We start from the raw sequence: 18,714 nt of genomic DNA, 5'->3' as shown, positions 1-18,714 counted from the left end.
TTCGAAAAAAACATATTTCCCGCACAATGAATCGAAAGGGTAGTTGTGGCTCGCGAAATACGGTCGCGGAAATAATCTTCCCGAAAAATAATATCGTAAACAAGCGGAAGCGAATAAAATAAACATTGCGGTAAATGAAAGTTTCGGTCTCGGCGAGCGATGAAACGATGAAAAAGCGCACACTATTCAACGATCGCGGGGTTGATATTGCGGGCATCCGATTTTATGACAAACAGAAGAACTTTGGTGCAGGTATAAAAATGGGCTCATAAAAGTTGAGCCAACGAAAAGAGAGAAAAGGAAGAAAAAAAAACGTGCGAAACAACACCCAAAAAGCCCCATGTTTGTATCCATGTACGCAATGAAGCATGGAACGCTGCGGCAAACTCGCCACCTTAACCGCCAATGGCCATCGACAACACCGGTACCATTGGAAATACATTTGCGCGAGTGTCGTTACTGGTGCGTTTTGTTTCATTTTATAGCGTTTGAGGCTTTCAAGAGTCACTTTCCACTTTGGCAACGTTACTCCAAGCCCGGTTTGCTCGGGAATCCAATCATCTAACACAATACATTCAAATGTTTGCAAAGTGTTCTATTTTTGTATTTATTTCCTTTTCATTTATTCCGTCCCTTTATATATATATATATATATTTTTTTTTTTTTCAATTGCTTTACATTATTTTCAACAAAACATAATTTTTTTGACCACCATGCTGGCAAAAATGTATCAATGTTTATGTTGATGTTAAAGCGCAAACATGATGAATTTATTCCATTTTATCATCTCTGTTGATCGTACTATTTTGAAGAATGTTTTGCGCCAACAAAAAGGAACCAAATACGACGCGACGGTGCTTTAAGCCGATTATGTTTATTTTATTCCTACTTGTTCTGTTCTCCCTTCGGCTGGTTTTCCCAATCGTCGAGCTTCTTGTCAATGTTCCTTCGGCTGGCTTTGAAATGTGTCACTTTACTGAGAACGGCTTAATAATCCGCGGTTCTAGGAATGGAAAAAATAGCTACCGGAAAACCGGTATTTTCCGCCACTACTCTACCGTGGAACTGCTTGCTTTTTTTGGCCCCTGGAACGCGGGTGAATAGAAAATCCTGTATTTAAGCAAAAGCTTTCGATAGAATATGAACATTTTGTCATGTTGATTCGATAGCACCATGGCAACCGTGCTTTTTTACCGACCACTGGGAGCAGAGTTCCGGGGCCCGACTGGTGGGTGGTGGAATGGGACACCGTCCAACCGTGGCGATCAAGTAGCACCATCAATCAGACCGGGTAGCCGGAAAATATAATTCACTCGCTTCGCGACTTTGCCATCCAAATCATCCTCGGAAGCACGACCGAACTGCCCGCGCCATCTTGCATGTTGTGCGGCCCGGGGCTGGGTGGCCCGGGGTAAAAAACATTATAAAAACAACACGCGAAATCATTAGAAGCGGAAAAAAGGAAGCGAGCGAAAGGATCGAGGGAAAAGCCCCAGCTAAAATGACGAGGCAGAAAAGCGTGGTAGGAAAAAAAAATGATAATAAATAAACTGGACGGGGGAAGGAAAAAAAGGATCGCTTGGGGTCGGCCCGGAAGGAAAAACTCCAGGTAACATGGGGTTCGGGGGAAAACAACAACATGACAGCGTCGTTGTCATTGAGTGCTGTGTCAGGCCGCCGACAGGCGACTCTTGGCGAGACCTTCGGCCTAAATTTGACTTAAAATATTTGTAGCTTTGTTCCCGAAAGTGGCCAAACAATGGAGTCCACTCGGGCCGACTTGGGCGTAAAAGAACGATGAGCCTATATAACCTTTTCCGTTGCGGAAAGAGGTTCTTTTCCTGTGCATTGCATAATAAAACTTCAAAAATTACCCGAAACTAACGGTGAAAGCTCAATGGTAAATGTCGATTAGCGTTGATTAGCTGTCCTCCGGTGAAGCATAAACCGTTTCCGATGGTGTCATTCGTGCAAATGTTACCATTGATGGGTGATGAATTTCTTTTAGATTTCTTTTGGCATTATTTTGATGGGTTTTCGTTAGGTGTTGGAGAACAGAGTGAGTTGCTTTTATTGATAGAACTTTGTGTTTTGCTGATGGCATCGAGAGCGAGGACATTTCCTCAAAGATATATTTTTATGTTAGTATTTCAAAATCATGCTTTTCTGTGATTTAGAAATGGATGTTTTCCGTGAAAAATTATGCTGATTACATTTTATTCCCAGTAGAACAGATTAAATCTCATTTAATCCTTCCTCACATTTCCTCGAAGATATATTTTCATGCTAGTGTTTCGAAACCATGCCTTTCTGTGATTTAGAAATTGATGTTTTCCGTGAAAAATTATGCAGATTGAATTTTATTCTTAGTAAAACCAAATTAACTCTGTTCATACATGTTTATGGTGTAATAACGCCTCGTTTATTTTAATGCCTTTTGCAAGAAAATGACACAATCGTTAAATAAATGTTCCAGTGCGAGGCATCCCTAATCGAGATATCTAGAATGCTAAACATAATTTTTCATAATCGTTGGGAAAAATGCATTCCGAAATTATGAAAATTTGCTCTTACCCGTGCGTGCATACCCCCGGAAATCGTGGGCGGGCCCCGGTCCCCGCTGTTCAATATCAGGCCAGCCACAAAATAAAAACGTGCAATTTGTTGCCCCGTTTCCGGTGATAGGCAAACGTTTGCCATAAAGCGATAATTTAGTGTGCCATTGTTCCGTACGTTGCCAACAAAGGTTGCGTTCGGAGGGAAGGACGTTCGCTGCCAAAGGACGACGTGAGTGTGAGTCGCTACCGGTTTTGCAAAAAAAAAAAAGAGAGAAGCCCGCCAGCAATTGTTCGATCGCCCGTGAGAGAATCGAACAGCCGCTAATGGCCACCACACCCCCTATTGGTTTGGTTTCCTCTTCGGCGAAAAAAATCGATTGTAGATCCTTTTTTTTCCTTTCCTTTTCTTCACGCTCAATGTGTTGCTCGGTTGTTTTGTGGATGAATTTTGTGGCCACCATTGGCCCGAAAAATTGGTCACCGGGGGCAAACGATGCGGTGGAAAAAACAAACCCCCCCTGGACACAGCAACAAAATCTAAATTTTGCTTTTTTGGATTGTGGAGGTGTTAAAACATACTTCCCGTACGCTGAGGGTGGGCCACCAAACGCCCGGATGGGAATTTCGTGCCGATGTTACCAACGACTTTCCCTTGCACTTGGCGCAAATGCAATTGTTTCGCTTTTCGGACAGATTTCCATTAAAATATTCATAAACTATTAACCATAACCATGGGATGGGTAAAAAAATGGAATGAAGGAGGAGAAGGGGAGCCAGGATTTCGGGACGCGGTCGAGCCGACGAAGCGTTTCTATTGAACCAGAGAAGTGGAGGTGTATGCATGTGGCCGAGGTGGTTTGCCAACGAATCGCACAAAAAGGTTCCTTCTCGATGCCAAATTCTCCGGAAAGCTATTTTCATTTAAATTTATTTGATTCTTTCGGAGGCATTGCGAGCAAAGTGGGTGAACCGCCTTCCACCGCCGCCAAATGATGGTGGCCGATTGTGTATCGAAGGATATGGTCGAGGCCGACAAGTGTGTGCGAATCATAATGCATAACGCTGACCGGACCGGATCGGGTAGGCTTCCGGTAGGGGAGTGGGTGGGCAAATTGCGAGAAAATGCGAACGGTAGGGAATTGTTCGAAGATCCCGTCGGCGTCGTCAACCGTTGTGCCTTTGCCACAAATGGGCCAGCATTACAAACACACATATATACACACACACACGCACATGAAAGCTCGTTTTGTCAGCGTACCTAGACCGAGGGAACCGGTCGGTCCAGTGAGTGTTCCTTTATTTGTATGAATAATTTACCAAATATGCCAATGGCAGGATTAGCATATAGATGGCTTTCCGAAGGTGTTTCTGCCGACGCCCAATTTGTGGCATTGTTGTGTGGGTGTGGGTGGAGCCGAATGCTCGCTTGCTACACTTTTCGTGGGCGAATCGTCTTCCCGGTGAAAACATCATCATCGTAATATTTGGGTCGAAATTTCCCGCCATGTGTTTGCATGCGAGAAAGTAGCTGCATCTCATTCTTCCACCCAACCCTCACTGACCGACTGGAGGGAAGACAAAATATGGATTTATTTACATTGATCGGCAAACAGTCGTATTTACCGTACGTGAAGCCAAATTGCATGCTTTCATTTTTCTTCTAATTATGTAAATCTGGTGTTTGGTTGAAATGCTGTGAATGTTCCTTTTGGTAGCGGAGTGCTTTAAATTTTGTGTTTCATCCATGGATTTTACTTTTATTTTAATCTAGAAGGAACAGTGCTAAAACTTCACTCTTAAATATTAAAACTTTACGAGCCTGAACTGGGAAAGAAAAACTGAAAGTTATTCTTCTGCTCTCTCAGACACAAAGTTCACTAGTTAATTTGGGGGTTGCCTGTCGACACATTTCACTTCTTCTGCTACTCCCTGGGCAGTCCTGCCGATATTATGAACGCAGTATAGCACCCGTTTCCCGGCGAGGATAAGTTTTGCTCCGCTATCGACACTTTCTCCTTGCTGTGAGCGTCACTGGCCAAACGAAGACGACTGCCTTGGGTTCGAAGAAGTTGCTGTTGCGAGATTAAGATGCTCCAGGGAAGAGCATGAGTAGTGCAATATTGCAACCCTCTTAAATTACTCGAAGCTGTTGCATCGGGTGGCCTGTGGCAGTAAATGAAGTCGTGATGTGGGTTCACAGTTTTTGGATGTGAAAATTCGGAAAATAGGGTGTCATTGGCCACGGCTCATTGACCTGGCGGGGAGAAGATTGAGAAGATGAGAGTGCCACGTGAACAACGCAATTTAGTGTCGTGCTTTAATAAAGTTAGCGCAAAGTTTGTTATATATCCCTCCTTAGTTTGTATCCAACAAATCAATTTTCTTATGGCGTTTTTTAGCAGTTTATTATTACCTTAGTATTGTAGATTTAAAATTTATTTATTTGTTTAGTGAAATTGTACTTCTTCCAACTCATCTTAATTTTTAAGAGCACAAATTAGTAAGTACTCTTGTTGAAACAGTATTGGAACATATGCAGATCGCCTTTTCTGTTTTTAAAGCTAATTTTTTCTTCCCTCGTTTCGAACGCTATTTTACTTCTAACTGTGCAAACCATTTCCTACCGATTGAAATTGGCAATTGCAATTTCCTTCCCAAGCCGAGCGTTGCACGTCAACCAAAAAGCATTGCATTTTCCCGTGCTGGTAGAATGATTTTAGAATTTAATTTCACCCAGAACACTCAACAAACCGAAGCACGCAACGGTAATTCTTACGTTTTCCAGGTGGCAATTGCTGGCCACCACACGCTCTTGGTACCGACGTGCACGGCTAATTGCCGGCCCAGGGATCGGTTCGTGCCGAGTAAAATGGCCGATTGATCTAATTTTAATGATAACTTTCGTGTACACCATTCCCGGGGCCCCGACCGTATCATAAACGGAGCACGAAAACACGCCGTTCCGTTCGGTGGTGTTCGATGTGTCTGGAAATAGGGGTTGGCTTATTTGGAAGCAAATTACATTCTGCACGATCGGGCTGTGGTAACGTAAGGTATCCTTACACGTAACGAAAAGCTATTGCTAAAAGCTTGGTTTAAAATGTCTTCAAGAGTACATATCTGGTAACCTATTTTTTCTGGTTTTAGTGCATAAAACATTGAACACCATTGGAAAGGGTAGAGAAATGTACAATTGATATGTTTGAATTCCATAAACGTGTTCCATAAAATTGAATAAGGATATTTTCGAAATCTCTCCTTTTCTTCGTTTTTCCAAAAAATATTCTGAAAAACATCGATTGTACCCGATAGTAACGAACCGATTGAGTCCGAACGAACCGAAAATTGTCCTAATGATTGATGTTCCATTCATCGTTTAACCCGGTTCATCTGTCCATCCACACACTTCAGGTGAACGGTGGCTGCATTTTCCATCATTGAAATGTGAATGTCCATGTCAATTACCGATCCATTTGGTACAATTGAATATGATTTAGCAGATGTCCGGCCTGCCAGTAGCAGATGTTTTCGATTCGATTCGGGAGTCGATTTGTGCCCAAATTGTAGTCCGTCGACCCCATTGGGGCCGAGAGACCACCCCCGCTCCCGTGTTCTGCTGCTGGGTCATGAAAATTTTTGCGACCTTTCGTAAATTTGACCGACCACATGTTCGAGATCAATCGTTCGCTCGACACCGTTACACTCGTCCTAATCGAAAACAAATGGACCGAACTCTCGGTGGGGGTGCGTTTGGTTAGGGTTTTCTCTTGGCACACCTTTTTCTCCGCCCCGCAGGGTGCGTCCCCCTCGAATTGATGCTGGTAGATTGAAACTGTCATAGCCCGGTTGCGGGTTGTGACACGGACCGATTTTGCGGATCGATGGAGGCGCACACTGACTGATAGATCCTTATTTTTTTGGTCCTTTTTATTTGTGGTAGCGAAGCTGTCAAAACATTCGTCGTACGTCGAACTGGCCCCAAAAAACACTGTCATTTTAGGTCGCATCCTTCGAGGGAAAGGAAAAATGTACCGACAGACCGGAGTTAAAAAAGAAATGTGTGGAAAATATACCAACCGATTACATACGCTTTTCCGACGAGTCGGTTCTTTTACTCAAACAGCCGCCGGCTGTGTGCGGATGAGTTTTCCTGATGAGCTGGGTGTATGTGGTAGGAACATCATGTATGTGCTTTGCAAAAGTCATTCGATGTGGGTGAAGTGCAAACACACCCGCCCGCCCGCTCTACCGCCGCTGACCAATTGCTCTCTGGTGTCTCGAGACCGAACCGAAAGCAATAAAGATCAAACTCCTTCACAGACAAATTCTCACACAGGGAAACGCGGGTTGGAAACATTGTCGTTGTTTCATGTGTTTTTATTTCTTTCAAGTATTTCAAGTGGCCGTATTACAGCGCCAGCAGCACACAAGTCGTCGCGTGACGACGACGACGACGTGGAGGACGGCGATTGGCGGCGATTTTGAGCGTTAGTACAAATAAATATAGATATTTGCCGTAGCGCTTAGTGGCGGCGCACGGTTCGCCGGATCCGACGTTTCCCTTGAGGTTTCATTTTTCGCAAGAACTCTAATGGATTCGCATTACGCCGAATGCAAGGGAAGGGAGAGAGAGAGAGGGAGGGAAAAACAAATGCACATCAAATTTAGCCAGCCGGCGGGAAAATTATGAGCAACTACGGCCAATAAGAGTACATCACGGGCGGTGGCCAAATGCACCCGGGACGGATCAAGATAAATCGATGTGGACGGAGAATAAATTTTAACAATTTATTTTTACACCGTTTTACCATACGGCGGCAACTCCTTCCCTCGTTTTCCGATGCGCCTTGGCACCAAGGAACGTGAAATAAATGAAATCGGAACGGTGGCCCCCTCTCTCTCTCTCTCTGTCCCTCTTCCTCTTTCTTGGTAATGGTCGATTTGTGTCGATGTGTGTTAGTTATTCCCTGCGGTAGTTGATTTTTGTTCCCAGAAGAAGAATGATGCAATAGCTGCACCGTGGAAATAATATTATTTCGTCTTCTTCCGATTTCCGACCGACCGCGTCTTTCGACACACGTGTGTCGATGCTTTCGTCTATTATTGTAAGCGACTTGCACCATGACGGATAGTTGCACAGTCGCTTGGAAGTCCACTCCTCCATGGGTTTGAAAGCGAGCAAAATTTTGTCGTATGAGAGGATGATAGTTTACTCCGTATGTGAAAAGCGAAGAAAACGTTATTTTGATAGAAAACAACCAAAGAACGAAATACTGTCGAAAATGAAGTTTTTTAAATATGTTCGAACATATTTGTTTTTGATATTTTAATTCAATAATTTTAAAAATTTCTAGATTTTTTTCTTATTTTAAAATAATGCTGCAAAGTAAAATCGTTTCGGGATAAAGTTAAAAAAAAAAGTGAAGTTACCCTTTCGCATCACCCCCGAAAAGCTTACCTAATGGAGGCGCCTGGTGCTTTTCAAATATTATCTTTCGAAGTTTGTTTTTTATGGTTTGCTTGATGCTATTACCCAACACTATGAAACCATGTACGTGAAAAACATGATCCAAACGCCTGCTTTCGACGGTATAGGAAGGTAGATTTGTTTAGAACTATAAAGTGAGGAAAATCAATGAGTTTTCCTCAACGTCACGCGGGCTCAAATGCCAACAAAAACCCAACCCACGGTGATGATGTGGCTCCCGGTTGACCAGGTGTTGACAGTAACCAGACCCCGGTACTACGGTAGAGGCCCGATTATCTTCGCCGATAACCGGCAGGAGCCTTTCGGGCCTTGGAATGGCCGGAAAGAAGAAACGCACACATACACACGCATGCGGAAGTTCGATTGCCGGAGGGGGGGAAGAGGGAAGCTGACGATGATGTTGTCGACAGCCCTTAAGCACGGATGCGAAGCCTTCAGGCGCTGTCTCTCTGGCAGTCGAATGGATACAACTAGCGAGAGGATGTGACTTTGACTGCTTTGTGGGGTGTTAGAAAAAAGCTCGCATGTGTGTGTGAGTGTGTTTGTATTTGGGCCACGTGTGCTTAAATGTGTATCGTGCCGTGTCAGTAAATGAGTATCTGTAGTGACACTTACGTCTTATCTGAACGCCGGTTGGTTTTTCTCGCCTCGTCCGATGTCTGCCGGTGACTATCCTTCGACTAGCAGGCCATTATCGCTTGCCGGCTGTTTTGTCAAGCTCGCCCGGTTCGGTCCCGGGACGGTGTATGTGTGTACTTAGGATGGAAAGTTTGAGTTTAGTCTGGTCGCACCGTGCGGTATCTAAGCGAAGTTACTTACCGCTCCGGACGGGAGTATCGTGGGCGTATTTGTGTTATTCTGTAGTATGAAGGATTTTCATAATTAGGTAGTTCATTCAGATATAAAATATATGCTAACCTAGCATAAACTCATTTTATGTTACATAAAATAACTATTTTACTTTTATTATAAGCGTTGTTTGATTTAGTAACTTTTTCAATTTATAAAAATGTGTTAAATGATATGATTTTGATTTTCACTGAATGCTCTCATGCCATATCGTAAGTTTTCTCAAAACTTTGCCAATTTTCACCACAAAAACCAATCAATTCCCCCCCTCGGTTCCAGAACTCCACACTATCAAACTAATCTGCAGTTGCCTGAGGTGTCGTGAAACCCATACCACTGCGACACGGGGTAACCATCAAAACCGAAACCCGTTGGCTTACAGCATTTGCGTGGGGCCTTTTTGGGCCGTTTTGCTTTTTTTCGGGTTTTCCTCAAAAGCAAAATAGCTAAACGTGCCAAATATTGTGGATAGTGGGACACTATGAAAGATTCCGGTTTTTTTTTATTTCGGACCCCATATTGCTTTATGCTCTAGCGCGCTGGGTTGTGCCCTGCAGTCAAAGTGGAAACGCGGTCGTAACTCCAGTCCACTTCCCGCCGAATAACGACAACCCTTTAACGTTGGGCGGGATTGATTGATAGGAAAAATTATGGTTCAACAACGGAGTTTTTTTTTCACCCAACGAGGGAGTGGTGAACACGAGGACACCCTGCCACGCCACGGTGTTATGTTGTTTCGCCCTCTTTATGTTAGCGGTAGCACGTGTGTCGGCCAGAAAAAAAGGCGTTCCGCAGGGGAAAATGCACACGGAGAAAGGATCAATCTCGGTTTCGCTACAACAACACTAAAAAAATATTTGGCTCCTAGGGAAATGATGTTGCCGATGTTAATGGTGCTTTCAGGCAACGTCGATGACAGGCGGGAACATGGAGGGACAGATGGTGGCAAATCCCTTCGGCGACGCGGCATTGACGGGCGAGAGTTAGCCCCAAAATTTCGATCGATTGCTGGACTACGTGTGGACTACGCTGACGCGCTGTCATCGTCATTTTGGAGTCACCGCACGGCGGGACCATTTTTCCGGACATGTCAGTTTGCGAATTTGTTAACATGCGCCATCGAAGCGTTGACAGGACGTCGCTAGCTCATCAGTAAAATTTTGTGTATGTGTTTGGGCCTCCTTTTTTTCTGTGAGAAAACTCCGCTCTTTCGTTGGGAGGGATGTCCAAGTTTCCGTCTATAGGAATTTCGTTCTTATTTCCTTTTACGCTGTTATTTGCCTTGAGATTTCTTGTTTCAACTGTTAATCCAACACAAATTTATTTAGGCATGCTTTGTTGGGGATTCTTTTGATCAGCTGTTTTTGTTCTTTCAATGTTACATGCAATGTACGTCACATGAATTCTTGTGCGGTTATCTTCAAGGATTCGTTTTATTTATGTTTTTTTATCATTTCAAATAGGGACAAGTTTAAAGAATTGTTAAGCATATAGCATTTTCTCTCTGATGTTGAATATCGTGATCTCATTTTACGATTATTCGTCCATGGAAATGAACAGTGCGTTGTACGATGTATTAGTCTTTAAAAAAATTCAAAAATATATTTGCATAGAGAAAACATGTATTACTCTGCGATGTTGTTCACCGTTTCAAAAAAGTATGCTTAAAAATCGTCCCCCTGGGCTTTTGTTATAAAACTGGTCAAAGTTTTTGATTTGATTTAATTTTCCAATCATCACACCGTAAACCGTGAGCTACTGCACCCAAGTCGCCAGCAAGCGGCCAGTAAATATTCGTCCGTAATGTTTTTCCCCGAATAAGTGTATCTGTATGTGTGCATATAAGTGTGTGCATGGAGACCAGCTACCAACAAAAGTTCATCTGGCAGGCACATGTTTTGGAGAAAAAATTCATTGCAAATATTCATTGAATTTTTCACGCATTTCCAACCTCGAGTCAACACGCGTTTGTTGTCTTCCCGGAACCGTATTGACGCTCAATTTCAATGTGGCCGGTGTAATTTAATTTTCGGAAAGGATAAGCACCAATCGGCTAGAATTCGGAGATTAACTTTGGCAGTTCAAAATAATACTAATTTAGCAGAGAGAAATGCGAATTTATCTTGATCCTGTAAATTTGTACGAAATTCGGCAAAAATCAAATTACTTCACAATATTTTATGTTGTTTTATCAACTTCCGTTTTGAGATTACTTAATTAAAAATGTTCATCAATTCAAGCGATATGCAAACGGAGTTTAATGTTTTTTGTGCTTTAAATAGATACAAAGTATATCATGAAAATAATTTGAAGGGATTACATTAAAGTAAGCTCATTAAATCGTATCAAATATAATTGTTTTCCTTGAATAAGTATAATTGTATCTATTTTCTGTGCAATTAAACCCCGCTGAAACAAATTCAACGTGTGTGTTTGACCTCGCTTCGTTCGACCCCAAGCTCCCCGAAGCACAATGAGGCCCATAAATATAATCTGCAGCATCAATCAATTAGCAGTTGTAGCTGTACCACCGGTGAAATCTCGCTCAACGGAATCGAATACCCGGTAGAAGCGGGGTGGGATGTATATCGCACAACGTATCTCGAATCGCGAGCCCAAACGTATCCGCAAAGCAATCCGTTCCCGTCACCGGTGGTGACTGTGGTGGTGGCGGCGGTGCGGCGTTCGAAAATGGCCACGGAAAATTGAGAGAAATGGCTCCCTCGGTGGCCGTAACGACGGAACGACGAGCAGCGACCAAGGAGCTTTTCCTTGGTGGCAAACTTTAATCTTTTAATTATTTCCGCAACCGGAACACGACCGCCCTGGTGGGCGGTGGTAGGGCCTCCTGGTAGTCCCGGTAGTAGTTTCGACTTTCCCGGGGTCGGGAAAAAACGGGACAGGGCGCACGAATTTGCGCTAAGCCGTTAAACGTTTCCGAGTGTGAAATGGAAAAGGAAAAGAGCCTCGAGACTCGAGGACCGAGAACGTGCCGGCGATGGTGGCTTATTTTCTTCTTTAAATATTCTACTTGTATGTGTGTTTGTGTGTGACTACGGTGGCTGCGTGCCGGGGACGTTTTGCAAATACCACCACGTGCGTGTTTCCACGACGTGCGGTTTGCGGTGGTGCGCTTTGGTCAGCCGGTGCGGTCCAATCACTCATCGCCGCCATTACCGGGGAACGATCATCATAAATTGTGTTTGTCCGCGTTGCCCTTCTGCTACCGGATTGTTGTCCGGCGTGCTTTCTCCCCCTCCTCCTCTCCGTCGGTTGACCGAACGGGAGCCAATAAATAAATATCTCATTTAAATTTCCATAAGGACACAGCGACACAAAACCGCCGCTGCCCACCAAATCCATACAAACACACACCAGTAAACCATCTGGCCATGCGTGCGTACGCAATCTGGCGCAATGGGAAACTTGGAGTCATAAATCAAGGATCCCACCACCCTGCGGCGGGGGGTTGCGTTTGCCCGAAGGGTGGTGTTCTCTCTCTCTCTCCCGGTGGATTTTAGTTGTTTTTACTGCCCTCTTCGTTTAGCATTCCCTTTTCGCCCTTCCCCCGTCGAATGAGTTCTCACCCCACACCCCCACTCGAAAAAAGGAACATCCACAAGGTTGTGCCAATTGTGTCAGATTGGCTAGCGAAATTGTCACAAGATAAGCACGGTCACAAACTTTTCCCGTGCTTGTGCTTTCCCTTGATCCTGATGTTTTCCTCTGTTTTCTTATCCATATCTCATCCCATCCCATCCCACCCCCTCCCACTCGCGGTAAGGACGTTGGAAAGCGCCACCTTTTCCGTGTTTGAAGAAGATTGAGTAGCGGGTGGAAAAGAAGATCCACAGCAGAGCAAACAAAACAGAACGGAAAAACGGCATAAAAAATGACCAAATTGGCCAAACCCGGAGTGGTCCAGAGGAGCGTCAGTCGGCGGGAATTAATAAAGAATCATCATCATCATTATCATCAAGGAGCGCACATCAGCCGAACATCTCTTCCGCGTGGCGCAAAGCGGTACAAATGGGACAAATAATCTAAGTGGAAGTTTTACTACCCGCCCGGAGAGTTATTCTGATTTTCATCTCCCATTTTCCGTTTCCCCCCATCTCCTTTACCCTCCGCCACCCAGTGCTGCCATTGTTGCGCGTTTTTCCCCCCCGACATCGTGTCTTAGTTAAGGGAGCACTGGAGGTTAGGAGTCATTTTTCTTCTGTGCGTCTGTTTGTGGGTTTTGTTTTCCATATTTTTTTCTTCCCCTTCCCTCCCGCGAGGACACAGGGCGCGGGGTAGAGGTGGTGTCAAAAGATGGGTTTATAATGACAGAGTGAGAACGAAGAAAAGACCCCGGACGAGGGTTATAGATTTCGGTTTTTCCATGGGACAATTGTTGAGCCAACCGTTCGGAGCCCGAGAGACGAAGCAGGACGGTCGGATAAGCCGTGGTATAAGTGCACGCAGTGGAGTGGAGTTTACGCACTTTATTCCCGCGTGGAGGTGGTGGCGAGGGAAAGGACAATGCGTGGGATCGTCGAGCTCATGGCTGGAGATTTATAATTTATAGTGTTTTATTGGCGGTTTTCGCGAAAGTTTTCTCGTTTATCTCTGCGACAAGCGGCTACGGCAACCGCAGCAGCCCGCAGGGGGGGTCCGCAGAGGTGGCAGTTTTGAATTTGAAAAGAATCTGTCGGTGAAGTTTTTTTTTGTTTCCCTTGTTTTACTGCCCTTTTCCTCTTTGCCTGGAGTGTTGTTTTTGTTTTATTTCTTTTTTTTTCTCTCCATCGACCTAGCACTTCCTTTTTGGAGGGGAAATAAAATAAAAAGGAGAAAAAAAGCTGGCCCAATTTGTCAATTGTACAAGGCTGATGGTGGCGTCTTCCGTTGGCTACGCCGGGAGGCTTTCTGCTTCGCACTCAAACCAAGTGGTTTCAATTTCTGCCTAACGCCTCAAGTGCACACTACACTTTTGACAACTGCTCCCTTTTTTTTCGATGGAGAACCATACGAGAACGTCTTCAGAAGGTTAAGGATATAAAAATCCCTCCTTACCTGCATTGGAGCGAAGGAAATATTATTACTATTTCGTCGTTTCATCGTGACTTTGTGTAAACATGTGCATTCCTCCCCTCTGTTTTTCTACCGTAACAACTCTAACGTGTGGCCGGAAGAAACTTCTGGATCAACTCGCAGAAGAAACTCTCCCAACTCAATTACCGGGTGGGGGGCGGTGGAAGCTGGAAGTTACCGAGGGGTTGATGATTTCGTACCGGCGTTGGCACGGGGCTCCATTCTACACGGATCAGCGCACGGTGGTGTTGGGTGTAAACACTTGAGCCGGTGCGCGTCATTCAAGTATGAAAAGTCACTTGGTTTTTTTGTGCCTTGCTTTGCCTCACAAGCTGATGAATTATTGTTAAGATAACAAATTGTTGGCCATCCTTCAAGCGCGAGCTAGTTAAAACAGTTGCCTATTGGGTTGTCTGTGGCGAAAAGCGGAACAAAATTGTGCAGAAAAAATCCTATGTGGATATCGATTTAAGTAAAAACCCTACAATGCCAACAATACCGTCCCATCGACACGCGATATGTAAATCCCAGCTCGTCTCGTTGAACTATTTTTCAATCGAACAAATCGATACGATTGGCTGTCAATCTTGTCGGTTGGTGCGCTAGCGTAAAAAGCTAATCTTCTCAGTGACTGCATCCATTTTTCCTGACCCAGACAGTTGTAAAAACGGTCCCGTAGTGAACTGAGCTCGAACCATTACCCGCCGTATGAACGCCTCGAGACGGAGTTTCTCTTGGCAATTAATCAAATCAATCACCCGGCTCGGGCCCTTGCGAGTGCTGGGAAGACGTCGTCGTAAGCGGTACGAAAAGCGAGCTCATCTCGGGTGAGCTTGAGAAGCTTGAATATGAAATACTGGCATCGCTCTTGGATACCGCTGATCCAGCAAGCTTCAAAGAAGGAGAAAAAGGCACTCACACACCCATGCGAGAGGGACAGAGAGTGATCATCTTTATGTACACAGTCAAATTAGCTTAAATGTTGGCAATATCCAAATAAATAATCAATCAGCTCAGCTGCCTCCCTTCGGTGGGCACAATCTTTCCCGAGGGTGGCGTTGTGTGCTCGCGCAAGTTCCGTGCAATTTATTACCACCACCACCACGACGATCCCGTCCGTACAGTCTAGTACCTCTCGACGTACCTTGCTCCTAGACGATCAGCACATAGCTGGAAGAGGTTTCTTCTCGTTGGAACCTCCTGCCTCACTTGACGTGTGCTTGAAAAATGAACATCCACTTGTCCGAGCCCGCAGGTCCTTCGGGCTTCAGGGGGTTGTTGTAGTTGCCGTGCGCTAGAAAGCTGGCGCTAGTAACAGCATCCGACGGGCAAGCTCCATACAGCCACGTTGAGTGAGCGATGCTCCGGAACCATCCACCAGCGCACTTCAAGCAACGCGTTTATGGACCACCGAATGAGAACTTTTTCCCGGTTCCCAGTGTTGATCGTTCGGATGGGTGTTTGCTTTCGAGTATAGTAGGTCCGTTTATCAACACCTTCGCGTGGTGGAAACTAAGACTAAGCGCAAGCTAATGAAAGCTTTTTAAATGTTTTTACTAAGGCACTCACAAAAATGAAAACTGGAAGACGCAAAAGCAAAACAAATGTATTTAGCCACCTAAACTGAAAGGCCATAAAGGCACTGCATCTTGATGGGTTTCGAATGAAGCTGTGTGGATTCAATTGTTTTCGTCTACTTTAATTTTTATTGAGCCCTTAGAACTCATTTGTTTATGAATAATAGCTTGAGAATACACATTTCTAAAATATTTTGTTACCATAAAATCTTTCTGATACATTGTCTTACATTTAGCTTTCTGCAGTAGTTATGTTTCATAAATAAAGTTTATTATGTGTGGCTTTATCTATTGGCATTTATTTTTGTAACTTCTTTAAAAAAAACCGTACTGCTACTCTTAATTGTTGTTTAGCTAATGTTATGCTTAAAATGCTAAGGTTATATGAGGAATCCTATTAGTTTTAACTATCTTGCATTAAAATAACACTTTTGTTTATTGTGGTTATGGTGTTACTTCCATAAAGTTATGAATATCTTGTTTGTAAGCGTTTGGAGGTTATGTTTCCAAACTCCTCAGCTCTTTAAGGGTTTTAGAGTCAATCTCCGCTTAATTCATTTTCTTCACCCGAGTTTTTTTTATTTCGAAGGTTGTTCCAACCTTTGGAAGGAAGAAGCTGTTGGTGAACTTGAGGCGTCTAAGACCAACCAACGGCGAGAAAGAGCGTCGTAGAAAAGTGGTTATCTACTAGTCTCGTGTTCGCTCGTGTTTACGGCACTAGCGGGATTGGAATGATGGAATGGAGTTTAGAAGCTGCCAAGGGCAGAGACGATACGATGGCATTTTTCTTCCTCTTACCTTCTTGGCTTCTGCCGACCTTCGAGATCGCAAGGATGCACCTAATGAACATTGATGATTACGCTGTATCGCAATTACCGGCCTTTGCTCCTTCGGTTGGCTTCTCTGCAGCCCTGTGGTGTGGTAGAAGGTTGACTCGGTGGCAATGTATGACGTTATCGACGATGCCAAAGGTTTTTCGGGGAGCAGATACCCGACCGTGAACGTTCCGTGCTTCTTGTCGCGGTGCACATTGAAATAAGAAACCCTCAGACGTTGCCGGGGAGAAGGTTCGCTTAAGTGAAAAATAAAAATATAGAACCATAAGGATCCGCCGCTCGGTGCGATAGTATGGCGCTTACCGTATCGACCACAAAAGACCGCAGCCGCCAGAAAGCTTAAGCCTTCGTGGCACCTCTACCAGCACGCGCGAGTCCGCTCGGTGGTGGATTTACGATAATCCTTGAAGCGCTACTTCCTGCCCCGGGGAAACAAACGGTAATGCAAAAATCAATTTCGTCACGAACCGGTAGCGATGATGCTGCACGTTTGCGTACCAGCTAATGGTTCTTTAATAGCTAGTAATCAATGCCTCGAGATCGATGCTACCATCGGCACAAAGAATGGCTGGTGGTGGTGGTGCGCTCATTGACACTGCACTCACCCACCCGTGGCTCTTTGTCCCCTAGGGTAGGGATTCGGTGGAAAAGCAGTTTTCCCTGGGCTCCAAAACACACTCCCGAGTCGTTGACGCATGAAATTAGATTTGTTCCACTGTCGTGTTCCATCCCGGGGATCGAATGACGTCCTTCAGGGTTTGTGTCATTTCCAAATCCAACCGGTTCCGGGCCGGGCACCCGGGGAACCGGAAGATTAATCCAATTTCCCTGCACGGCCCCGGGTCGGCGGCTTCAACTTTTTCAACGTTCGAAAATGTATCCATAAATCATCCACATCTCGCTGTCACCGGAACGGTGGCGAAAGGTCCTGCGGCCACCCGAAACTTATCACGTCCAGCTGTCCCGAGGATTTTCCCATTTGGGGTTGGGATTCTCCTGATTTTCCCGTACCGCCCCGGGGGGATAAGGGGCAGAGAGCTACCATGATGGGTCAAAGTTTTGATTACGGTTTGCGCCGGAAAGGCGAATCGAGGATCGATGTCATGGTGCGCCACCTGGAAGCATGGTGTGTGTGTGTTCCGCCTTTCGCTTCGGCGGCCATTCGATTCCCGTTTCGGGGTGAAATCGGATTTATCCGTTTGTTTTCTCCAGGAACACCTGGACCCTCACGGGGGCATTTCGACGGAACTCTCCGGAAAATCCAACGCACCTCCCAGATACATATAATAAATCTCGCAATGTTTCTGATATCGGAGGCGCCGGAGAACAAAAAAAAAACAGCAACTCCACCCAATCACAAGCATCAGGTATTGTTTGCTCGACCGATTACTTGTGCCAACACGCAACTACAGCGACATGCTGTACCGTCAGCAGCCGGAGGTTCGATCGGACTAGAATTTGCCATCGACTGCGATTGACTTCACCTGCGGTTCATTCGCGCCCCGGGGAAGGTGGAGGCTCGCCAAGGTCACGCGCGACGGTCGACGGTGGCGTATGTGTCGTAACGGGGCCGTCTTCCAGTTCGATTGCTTGATTTGTCCGAGCGCACGGGGGCAACGTTGTTTACCCGTTCGGAATGTTGTTTGCGCGATGTTTGCCTTTTTCCGTGGCGCACCGAGCTTACCTGGCCTCTCCGCTGTTTGTATGCTGGTGGGCATGGTGGGAGGGTAAACAATCACACACAAATACACACACGGTGCTGTGGTTTTGCGCTCGGAATATTTAGTTGTTCGATGGCTAAATTATTCTATTTGGTCTGGTACGGCTGGTATAAATCTTTCTCATTAGCACCAACGGGAAGGGTGGCGGGGTTGTTGGTTGAGGGTTGCAGATGCAAGCCCACGGGCCACGAGCTTCATATTTATTCAGTGTGCTGACAATCGGCATGTGACACAGTTCGCGTTGCGTTTCCCTTTCGAACCGGGGCTGTTTGGTTTTGATCTTTGAACGCGCCGGGCTAAACATCGTTCAAGGTTGGGTTCCATAATCGAGGAACCTAACCTGGTGGGAGTTGAATATGTTCATTTGTAAATCGATTGTTTCTGGTGTTCTTTGTTCGAATGTGTTATTTTTATTGAGTCCTAAAATAAGTCGTTAAAGAGTGTGATCTACAATGTTCATATTCATAAGATCTAGAAATGAGGTACATTGTCAACATTATGGAAACGTTTATTATAATCATTTGCCAAAAAGCTGATGTTATGTTATACTAGCAAAAATGTGATAGTTTGTTTTCTCGTATATAGAATTAATCTAATTATTTAAGAAAAAT

Source organism: Anopheles ziemanni, chromosome 2 (genome assembly GCF_943734765.1).
Source record: "Anopheles ziemanni chromosome 2, idAnoZiCoDA_A2_x.2, whole genome shotgun sequence".
In the NCBI taxonomy this organism is placed as follows: Eukaryota; Metazoa; Arthropoda; class Insecta; order Diptera; family Culicidae; genus Anopheles; species Anopheles ziemanni.
This window is presented reverse-complemented; position numbering follows the sequence as displayed.